The following is a 10893-nucleotide window of genomic DNA, read 5'->3' on the forward strand; positions in this document are numbered from 1 at the left end:
GTGGCAGTGATTGTGTCTTACGCTACGTGTTTAGAGAGCGTGAAGCGCTCACACTTGTGTTAGCTTGTCCGATTTCCTCCAGCCTGACCCACAGCCTTCTGCTCCTTTCTCTCTATTTTTCTCCAACTGCAGAGTTGGTTGAGGAAAACCACAGGCCTTGGCCTTTGCCTGTTGCAAGCTCAAGGTTCTGGATGTGGGCATCCCCACGGCCCAGCTCCTTTGCTGCCTCTGCCACTCTCTGACATCTTGGCAGCTGGCCCTGCTGGGCTCTGGCTCAAAAATTCTTAGTTTCGGCCACACCTCTGGCGCTCCCTCCAAACTTGTCCTCTTCTGAGAGCCTTCCCTTCAGGGAAGAGAGAGAACCCCAGAGGTGCCCAGGATGGGGCTCAGTCTGATGGCTCGGTGAGATGCCATCACTGCCCCTGCACGGCTGTGTAGCCTCTTGAATCGCTGAGCTTTTGAGTTGTGTGTTAGAGTTTCCTGGTACAATAGGGAAGCAGAAGGTAAAGAGAAGCACACTGTATTGAGGACATGGAAAGGAGCACACCCCACGGCGGCTGGCCTTCCACCCAGCGCAGAGAGGCAGAGGGTTACAGGACCTCCAATCGGAAGTGGCGCATCGGGTACATTGATGATGTGGGAGGAGCTGATTGGAATTTTCTTTGCACACAAACAGGAAAGGGAAGTTGCAGTTGGGCTGAAGAAGAAGCAGGAAGTGGTAAGCGTGCCCGCTTTGGCCTTCCACCACGTTAGACCACGGCCAGGGCGAGAACCTTTGTGTGCACAGCCCAAGGTCTGGGCCACAGCTGGCACAGGGTGCTCGCCAGATGACCTCAGTGCCCAGTACAGCTGCTGATGGATATGAAGAGCCAGATGTCCTCGGCAGCAGGACAGAAAAAGATGGGTGCTGGCCATCTGAAGGGACGCAGTGTGGCCGTCTTCAGAGCTGGGCCGCCTCCTGCCTTGATCCTTTGACTGGGAAAATACTGGAGTCAGAAGCCGCAGGAGAAAAACTGAAGGAGTAAAAGCTGTCTGGGCGGGGTGGTCTTTAATGTCCTCCCTATCTGTGAGTGTCTCTCTTCGCACTAGCCAGACATTAATATGCTCTGTGACCTTCGGCTGTCCTCATGGGTCAAATGCAAATCCTGGTGCCTGTCCTTACCCTCTGAGGGTGTGGGAACCAATGCAAGTAAAGCCACAAAATCTCCATTTTTGTCAGTTTTCTGAGCAGGAGAAGCACTTTGTAGCCCCCTCCAGTGCTTTTCCCAAGCACACGGTTTGGGCTGCAGGCTCAGGACAGAGCTGCTGGGAGGCTCTGTGGGGACAGAGCTGCTGGGAGGCTCTGTGAAGGCTGCTTCAGGAGGAAGCATGAGCTCTACTCTGCAGGGAGTGGCGGGCACAGATGGAAGCGGGCTGCTCTGTGCCAGGCAGCTGTGTGCCGTCAGAGGCTCGGTAACCATTTCTGGAAGGGAGGGAAGAGAAAGGGAGAGAGGGGCCGAGGGAGGAAGAAAAGGAGGAAAGAATGAAGGAAGCGATTTGTACTATCCAACCCTGGCAACAAACATCTCAGTTTGGTTTGCTTCTGCCTTAAGGTCTTTTCTCTTCCAGCACTGGGGATGAAGCCCAGGGACTGCCTACCACTGAGCTACACCCCTCGCCCTTTCTATTTTATTCTAAGGCAGAATCTCTCTGAGTTTCCCCAAGTGGCCTCAGACTTGTAATCCTCTTGCCTCAGTTTCTGGGCTGCTGAGATAACAGGCGGGAATGTGTGCCAGGCTTCTCAGTATTTTTAATCCTCTGTGTCTACATAACGTTATTTTTATGCAGGCCTTGGTATCCAGCTAAAGGAGATGGGAAGGCATCCCGAGAAGGGCCAGCCGTGACCCTGCCTGTACAAACCGGGGCAGAACAACTGACGAAGGCATGCCTACGGCGTCTGAGGAACACACAAAAGCAAATTGAAAATACCCCACACACTGATGCATCTGGGTTTTTTGCTACACTTTCCCCTAGGTATTGAGAAGCACTGGGGATCAGCTCAGTCTACAGCACTTGCCTAGCAAGAACTAGGCCTTTAAATTCCATCCCCAGTACTAAAACTAAAAAGAAAAAAGTTAAAATAAACCTTAAAAAAAGGAAGAACAAAAATTTGAAACAACAAAGCCGTGAGCCCCAGTGCTGGCCTCCTTTTCAGTCTGGTACCCTGAGGTTCATTCCTGTTTCTCCCTTTCCTTTCCCCCTTTTTCAGTAAAGACCTGGCTCATAGGGGATTAAAAAAAGAATTAAGATGTGCTATGCTCATGTTCTAACTCCCCACAGTAAATGTAACCTTTAGGTACTGCAAACATATACTAATAAAAAGGAAGATGGGGTCAGGTGGGAGGCAAACTGGCTGTTCTTTGCACGTCTTAGTCTTTAGCTGCTTGAATGTACTACTTAAAGATGATAAGGAGGACTGGGGATGTAGCTCAGTGACAGAGCACTTGCCTATCATGTGCAAAGGCCCTGGGTTCAATACCCAGAACTGCAAAATAGAAATGAACAAAAAGAGCAAGGGACTGGGGTATGGCATGGTGGTATGGGGTCTGCCTAGCATGGCCATGGCCATGAATTCAATCTCCAGACTACCAAAATATAACACAGAGCAAGTAAACACAGATAAGGAAATAAAACTACCTAAACACGGGTAGGTCAGAACTGCCTCCCACAGGGGAGCAGATGGGAAAGGGCTACTTCTTCCTCTCAGAAGACTTTGCCTGAGCCTGGGGGTCAACAGTGAGGCCAAACTGAAGTGGGAGGAGAGGAAGGGCAGGAGGAGGGAAAGGAGGGTGTGGAGGGAGACACAGCCCTGACCGGAACAGTGTAGGCTGGGCTAGGAGCCTTTGACCTGACACTGACAGTTGGCCTTCTTACTTTCCAGAGACCTGAAGGCGTTTTTCACAGTGAAACCAGCCCCCTTCCCCCGGGCCCGCTCAGGTATTCCATGGGTGACCACAGTTTGAGGTCAGGAGGAAGAAAGCCTGACCTTCAGATCGTGCTGAGAGGGCCGGTCCTCTCTGAATATGCATCCCACGAGAGCCATGAGGACTGGTTATTTCACCTCTAGTTCCCTTCGCCCACACCCCACCGCACCCCACTTCTGTGTGCCACAGGTGACCCGTCCTGGACGAGCAGGATTTGAGACTCAGGTACACCCTGGAGGCTTGGCCGTCTTGAGAATAAACTCAGCAAGACTCCTTGTTCCGCTGATTAACATTTGGGTCCTGGTTTGATGAGAAAACTAAAAGCAACTGTGAGTGAACTCTGAAGTCACACCGAGATGAGCTCGTCAAATTCAGAGACAGACAGCAGAAGGTGATTGTCAGGGGCTATGGCTTGGGAGTCAACGTTTAAGGAATATAGAATTTCACTTAGAGAGGAAAAAAATACCCTGGAGCTGACTGTGGCATGACAGTGTCACAGAACTGTCACTAAACATGGTTGAACGAGTTAGTGTGGTAATGCATGCCTGTACTCCCAGAATTCAAGAAGCTGAGGCCAGGGAAGCTAAAGGCTTTATTCAGGTTTTCCTCAGTATCCATTTTCATACTTTGTTTTTCATTGTCTGAGGCCAGCCTGGAAAAAAAAAGAAATATATATATATATATCTCCAAAATTAAAAAATAGTTACCAAGTTGACTGACAGCCCCGAGATGCCTGAGCCTTTAAGCAGACAAGTAAACGTGCCGTGCTCACTGGCCTGGTGGCACCCGCCTGTGCCCAGCGCCCCGCAGGCTTCTGCTGAGGTTCAGGTGGGTGGTGTTCCATTGCCTTTGGCTTTTAAGTCACATTCCTACCTGAGTCTTTCTCCAAGATAGTGTCATAATCAGCGAGAATGAGCATTATCTCGAGCTTTGTGCTATGGGAGAGGTCTTTGTACTTTGAACGGAACTGGGGCAGAGGCAATCTGGTATTTTAGAGAGATATTGCTGTTCCCTTTCCCAGCCAGGTTCGGGTTTGGCAACTCACAGCCACTGTGTCTCAATCCCAGATCAGCTCAGATCAACCCAGTCTCACTTTCGAAACAGCCTGGCAAAGAGCCGAGGTGCCCATGACCGAGTCACCCAGCACAGCCTCCGCCAGGGAGAGGCCTTGGGTTTGCCCAGCACGGTCCCCTGCCCCCAGCGGGAAGCGTGGTCACTGAGGGACTCAGATTGGACTCCCAATCAGAATATTGACCAGGAAGCCTAGCTAAAGAGCTCCTAACCTGGCTCGAGCCATATCTAAAACTTCTGTATTTCAATGGTAGCTTGTTTCAGAGGCAAGGCTCGTGGAGGAGGATTGAAAAGTGGATGGGCCGCTCTGTTGGTTTTTCTTCCTGTGCAAAAGCTTTTCAATAGGATGAGATCCCAGTTGATTCTTTGTGATAGTTTCTGTGCAGTCTGGTTTTGTTCATAAAGTCTTTGCCTACACCAGTGTCTTCAAGAGTTTTACCTACCCTATCTTCCAGTAGATTTAATGTTTCTATTTTAATATTAAGATCTTTGATTAATTCTGATTTTAGCTTAGTACATAGTGGAAGACATGAGTACAGCTTTAATTTTCAGCATGTGTAGACTCAGCTTTTCCAGCACCACTTATTAAAGAGGCAATCTTTCTTTCTGTAAATATGTTTGGCACCTTTGTCAACGATCAGGTGGCTTAGCATGTCTGGAGTCGTTTCTGCATTTCTAATCTTTCCATTGATCTATGGGGGCTTTTTGTTTTGGGTTTTTGTTGTTGTTGTTGCTTTTAGTTCTGCGCTGTTTTTATCACAGTAGCTTTAGTCAGGGATTATGATGCTCTCTGCCTTAAAATCATTGTTGCCCAGGATTGCTAGGTTTCTTCTGGTTCCAGATGAATTTTAGGAATTTTTATTGGGATTGCCTTGAATCTGTGTAATAGTTTCAAAAGTATGGCCATTTTCACTATGGTGGGTCTTCCTATCAAAGAGCATTGGATATCTCTCCATTTTCTAGTATCCTCTTACATCTCCTTTTTCAAGTGCTGTAGTTTCCAATATAGAGGTCTTTTACATCCTTTGTTTGATTCCTAGATTTTTTTTTTTTGGTGCTATTGTGTAATGTGTTATTACCCTGATTTCTCTCTCAGTGAATTTGTTATTCATGAACAAGAAGGCTATTGATTTCTGAGTGTTGACTTTGTGTCTTCTGGATTGACTTTTTGAGTGTTCTTTCCTACTTTTATTTTTTCCTTTTTCATTTTTATCGGTACCGGGGATCGAACTCATGACTGCCTGCTTGCAAGGCAGGTGCTTATGCTGCTGAGCTAAATCCCCAGTTGACTGCATTTGGTTATTAAATCTAGTACTCTTTTGGTGAAGTTTTTGGGGCCTTTTAAGTAGAATATCATGTCACCTGAAAATAACGATAGTTTAACTTCTTCCTTTCCTATCTTTATTCCTATTATTTGTTTCTCTTGTCTAATCGCTCTAGCTAAAGTTTTCAGGACTCTGTTGAATAAGAGTGGAGACAGTGGACATCCTTGTCTTGTTCCGGGTTTTAGAGAGATAGTTTTCAGGTTTTGTCCACTTAGTAGGATGTTGGCTATTGATTTGTCATAGATGGCTTTTATCAGATTGAGATAAAGACCATCTATTCCAGTTTTCTGTAGGTTTTTTTTTTTTTTTTTTTTTTTTTTTTTTTTTTTTTTACCACGAATGGGTGCTGGACTTGGTCAAAAGCTTTTCCTGCATCTATTGAGATGATCATATGATTTTTGTCCTTGGCTCTGTTAATATGGTGTATTACATGTATGGATATATGTATGTTGTGCCATCCATCCCTGCATCGCTGGGATGAATCCCACTTGATTGTGGTGTATAACGTTCTTGATGATTTGCTGCAGTCTGTATACCAGTATTAAGGATTTTTGCATCTACGTTTATTAGGGAAATTGGTCTGTAATTCTCTTTCTTAGTTGGATCCTTCTCTGGTTTGAGTATCAGGGTAATGCTTGCTTCTAGAAAAAAAAAATTGGGAGTATTCCTTCCCTTTCAGTTTCATTGAAGAGTTTGAGAAGTAGTGGTGTAAGATCTCCTCTAAATTTCCTTTAAAATTCAGCAGTGAATCCATCAGGAGTGTTAGCTTTTCTTTGTTGATTGGGATTTTTTTTGTGTTTTGATTTTTGTTTTTGTTTTTGGTACTAGGGATCAAACTCACAACCTTGTGCAGGCCAGGCAGGCACTTGTGCTGCTAAGCTAAATCCCTAGCCCTACTGATAGGTTTTAATGACATCTTTGATTTCCTTGATTGATATTGGTTTATTTAGGACTGTTATATCTTCCTGATTCAGCTTTGGTAATTCATATGTATCTAGTAATCTGTCCATTTTTTTCTGTATTTTCCAACTTATTAGAATATAAGTTTTCTGGGGCTGGGGATTTAGCTCAGCGGCATAAGCACCTGCCTTGCAAGCAGGTGGTCATGAGTTCGATCCCCGGTACCGATAAAAATAGAAAAAAAAAAAAAAACCAAAACCAAAACAAAACAAAAGAATGTAAGTTTTCAAAGAAGGTATAGATGATCTTCTGGATTTCTACAGGGTCTCTTATGATTTCATTCCTATTACATGAATTTGAGTCTTTTCTTTCCTTTTTTTGATAAAGTTGGATAAGGATTTGTCAATTTTATTTAATCTTTCAAAGAAGCAACTCTTCAATTCTTTGATTCTTTGTATTGTTTTTTAGTCTACAGCACATTAATTTCTGCTCTGATCTTTATACTTTATTCCCTCCTATTAGCTTTTGACTAATCCTGCTCTTCTTATTCTAGAAGTTTGAGGTTCACCATTAAGTTGTTTATATGTGCCTGCTCTGTTTTCTTGAAATGAGTATTTACCGCTATAAATTTCCCTCTTAGGACTGCTTTCATTGTGTCCCACAAGTTCCAGTATGTTGTCATTCACTCAACTGTAAAAACTATTTAATTTCTTCGTTAATTTCCGCTGCGATCCACTGATTGTTCAGTAGGGTGCTGTTTAATTTCCGTGTATTTATGAAGTTCTTGTGGTTTCCTCTGCCATGGATTTCCAGTTTCATTGCACTGTGGTCTGATAGTATGCGTGGGATAATTTCAGTTCCTTTGCATTTCCTTAAGCATTTTCTTTTTCTTTTTTTTTTTGTCTTTTTCCTTTTTATCGGTACCGGGGTCAAACTCACGACTGCCTGCTTGCAAGGCAGGCGCTTATGCCGCTGAGCTAAATCCCCAGCCCCATCCTTAAGTATTTTCTATGTTTATTTTGGAGAATGTTCCATGTGCAGCTGAGAAAAATGTGTATTTTGATGGTTGTAGATTTTTTTGATCATGGATAATTGTAATATGCCCCATTTATCTGTATGTCAAGTTCTTTTTCTCTATCAAGAAATATTCTGCCATCATCTCTGTGAACATGTTTTATATTTGTGGTGTCTCCAGCTTTCTCATTGACTCCAATCTATCTAAAGTTGATCTTCTTTGTCTCATCTAGCAGTTGCTGGATTGATTTCTCATGGCCTCTTGCTATTTTTGAGTAATCTTTGTTTTCCTTGTTGCTAACTGCAAGTCTGTCTTCAATATCCGAGATCCTGTCCTCACATTGGCCTAATCTGTTTTAAATACTTTCAGTGGAGTTTTTTTGGGAAAGGGTACCAGGAATCAAACTCATGATCTTGTGTCTGCTAGGCAGGCACTTATGCCATTGAGCTATGTCCCCAGCCCTCCTTCATGGAGTTTTTACTCTCCCGGATATCTGCTTGAATCTGCTTTATGGATTCCGTTTCTTTCCTATGCTGAGCTTCTGTGATTTTCTTAAGCTTGTCTATTTTCTTGTGCCTGCCCTACAGTCGCTAAGCGTGGTGTGTGTTTTGGTAATCCCTGTAGTTATCTGAGAGATGATTTCTGATTTCATTTTTTCCAGAGCCTCTTTCAACTGCTTTGTTGGTCCCACTTCAGAGAGGCCCGGTGGGGGCCTTCAGATGGCCCCGCCTCATTGGCCTGGATTTGCCTTTGGTGAACTGGATGTCTGGGGTTGGTGTCTTGCTTGTGTGCCTTTTCATCTTCTTTTCTAGGTTTGATTCCTGGGGGATGCTTGTAAGTTGCCTGTGGTGGGCTGCTTTATTGGTGTATTTAGGCCCCCAGGTGATGACCTCTCTGAGGTGTCTTCCAGGTGTGGCTGGTTTTTGGGTTTTGAGTCTTTTGGAAGATCTTATACTTCAGTTTGTCGGGGATGAGAGTTGTTGCTTGTTTGGCCCTGGTTCTCTGACAGTGTGCCACAGTATTTTCTGTGAGCCTTGTTATGCTCTATGCTTATCGCCCTAGTAACCATGTACCTGGAGCACCGACCACATTGTTATAAATATAGTGTTATAAATTAACTGACCTTGTCATCATGCTGTTTTGTATGTGTCACCCCCCCCACCCCAGTAACCTGTTTGCTGTGTCAACCTTTGTTCTCCTTGTAAGAGACAAATGATACTGTGTCAACCTTTGTTCCCTTTGTGAGAGACAAATGTTCCTGGAATTGGCAGACCAAGGGCTATGAATTGGCTAACCACCCACTGTGAAATGCCTCTGACCTCAAGCAAAGGGGAACAGAGGCCCACCTTGTTTCTGTTTCTCATCACTATGTACTTAATGATCAATGAGCTAATCATAAATGAACTATAAAAGTCAGTCAAAATTCTGATTCAGTTGCACAGCTTGCAAATTCCATCTGCACCGTGTCGCTGGGCCAGCTAAAATAAAAGCGCTTCTTGTAAAAAAGATGTCATCTTGCCCCGTTTATTATCTCGGGGGTCTTGCCCCGTTTTTCATCATGTGGCCTTGTTTTTGGGGGGATTACAACAACCCTTAGTCAGTTCAGTCATGGAATACCGGACAAATAGCTGTTTAGAACAATTATGTCACTTTTGTCTAGAGTGGGGCCAATAGCCTCAAATACAACCTAGAAATCAACAAACTGATCTAGCCCTTAATTTGCCACTTTTAACCGTATGAACTAGATTTGTGATTATTTAACAAAATATAAAACACAAAAGAGAATGATGTGCAGTATATAAGTCCTTAATGTGTCAATTCCCCCTTGGTGATTAAAATTTAAAATGGATTAAGGAGGAAAATAGAGAAGTGGAAGAAGAGAAAGAGATTAGAAGTATGGTTGGAGGACAAAGGGGGATCCCGCCAGCTTGGGGGAACCGGTGCAGAAGACTGAAGGAAAAGAGGGCCCCGCGGCTCCCTCCTCCGCCCCCTCTCTCTGCAGAGCCTCCAGGGTCACCATGACCACGTGCCGCAGTTTCCAACAGCTCCTCTCACGGAGCCCGGCTCAGGGAAGGCGCGCCGGCTCCTCCTCCTCGTCCTCTCAAGTGTGTCTCTGCTCTCTCTGTGGGCTTCAGTTTGCACTTCGGGTTCTTCCCGGGCCCGCGGGCCCACGTCCCCCTTGTCTTCCTCACCGTGCCGTACCCCAGCGCCTGGCCAGCAGCTCTCCAGGAGGCTGCTTCCTCTGCTGCTTCCTGCTCTGCCATTTTTGTCTGCACCCTTATTTTTTCAGCCTTAGTTGTAGCTGCCTTTCTCCTTTTCTTTTTTTTGCAACAGAGAGAGGGTCTCACTGTAGTTCACTGACCTTGAACAACTCACGGGCAGCATAGTCCGGCCTTGAACGCAGGCTGTCTCTCGGCCTCAGGCTCCCGAGTGCCGGGATTACAGGTGTGCACCACCATGCCCAGAAGTTGTGCCTGTTCACTGTATTTGTCTGCTGTAGTTTGGACATCGTGGCCTCCACGGCCCGCGCGTTGCAGGCTTGGTCTCCAGGATGGTGCTCTTGGGAAGTGGCAGGAACTTTAAGGGCGGCCTGGTGAAAGAGCTTTAGGGTAGGAGACTTTGAGCCTCTGAAGGATTTTGTGCAAACCCAGTGCTTCCTTTTTCTCTTTTGCTTCCTGCCCTTGAGGTGAACAGTTCTTCACCACATTTTTCCTGTGATTATTATCCAGAACCGCTACTAAAGTCCTGAAAGCAATGGGTTTACCTGATCATGGGCTAGACTCTAAAACTCAGTCAGGCAGGCATGTTGGCACATACCTGTAATCCCAGGACTCAGGAGGCCGAGACAGAAGGATGGTCATGAATTTGAGGACAGCCTGAATCTCATCTCAAAAAAAAAAAAAAAAATAAATAAACAAAATAATCATAAACCCAAATAAATCTTTTCTTTTTATAAGTTGACTGTCCAGGTATTTGTTGTTCTTTTTTTTGGAACTGGGGATTGAACTCACGACCTCGCACTTGCCAGGCAGGTGCTTGTGCTGCTGAGCTAAATCCCTGGCCAGGTATTTGTTATTGTGATGGGAGACACTGCCCTGAAGCTGTCACCCTCGCCTCTCACTCATTCACATTTCACTTGAAAAGACTCCACTCATCGAGTGTCCACTTCAACTCTGTTAGAATTTTTTAAAAACAAGTCGTTGACCTGTTCCCAGAATGTACCCGCACTGCATTCCGAGTGTAAGGAGGTGCTGGCCGTGCCACTCATTCTGCGAGTGTGCCTTGAAAGGCTCATGTTATTTACCCTAATCTGGAAGTTGGAACTTTGCCCTGCCAGGCAGCTGCACTTATTTTTTTCAGCTTTGTTATTTTAAACAACACGATCATCCCAGCACTTTTGGAGGCTAAACTGGCAAGATCAAAAGTTCAGATCTTGCCCAGACAATTTAGAGAGGCACTGTCTCAAAATGAGTAAAGGAAAGGAAAGAAGGAAAAAAGAAGAGAGGGAAGGAAGGGAGGAGAGCAGAGTGGAGGGAAGAGGAGGAGGGAAGGCTGAGGGTGTACTACGGTGGGTTCAAGAGCACCCCTCGGATTCCATCCCCAATACAATAAAGGGAAG

The 10893-nt window shown here is 45.3% G+C and overlaps 1 long non-coding RNA gene across 2 annotated transcripts; it reads left to right on the plus strand.

Annotated features, from left to right (window-relative positions):
- Positions 1-629: 629 nt before the first annotated feature.
- Positions 630-9829, plus strand: LOC111755177 (uncharacterized). 2 transcript variants are annotated; one of them, XR_002789758.2, is made up of 3 exons: positions 638-1066; positions 1828-2013; positions 2921-9829. It is a non-coding gene; the product is annotated as an uncharacterized LOC111755177 (long non-coding RNA). The 2 variants fall into 2 exon arrangements; XR_010041278.1 differs by lacking the exon at positions 2921-9829 and having other exon boundaries at positions 630-1066; positions 1828-2388.
- Positions 9830-10893: the final 1064 nt, after the last annotated feature.

This window comes from Cavia porcellus, unplaced genomic scaffold (genome assembly GCF_034190915.1).
Source record: "Cavia porcellus strain 051 isolate PalLab524CR breed Dunkin Hartley unplaced genomic scaffold, mCavPor4.1 scaffold_19, whole genome shotgun sequence".
NCBI classification, from domain to species: Eukaryota; Metazoa; Chordata; class Mammalia; order Rodentia; family Caviidae; genus Cavia; species Cavia porcellus.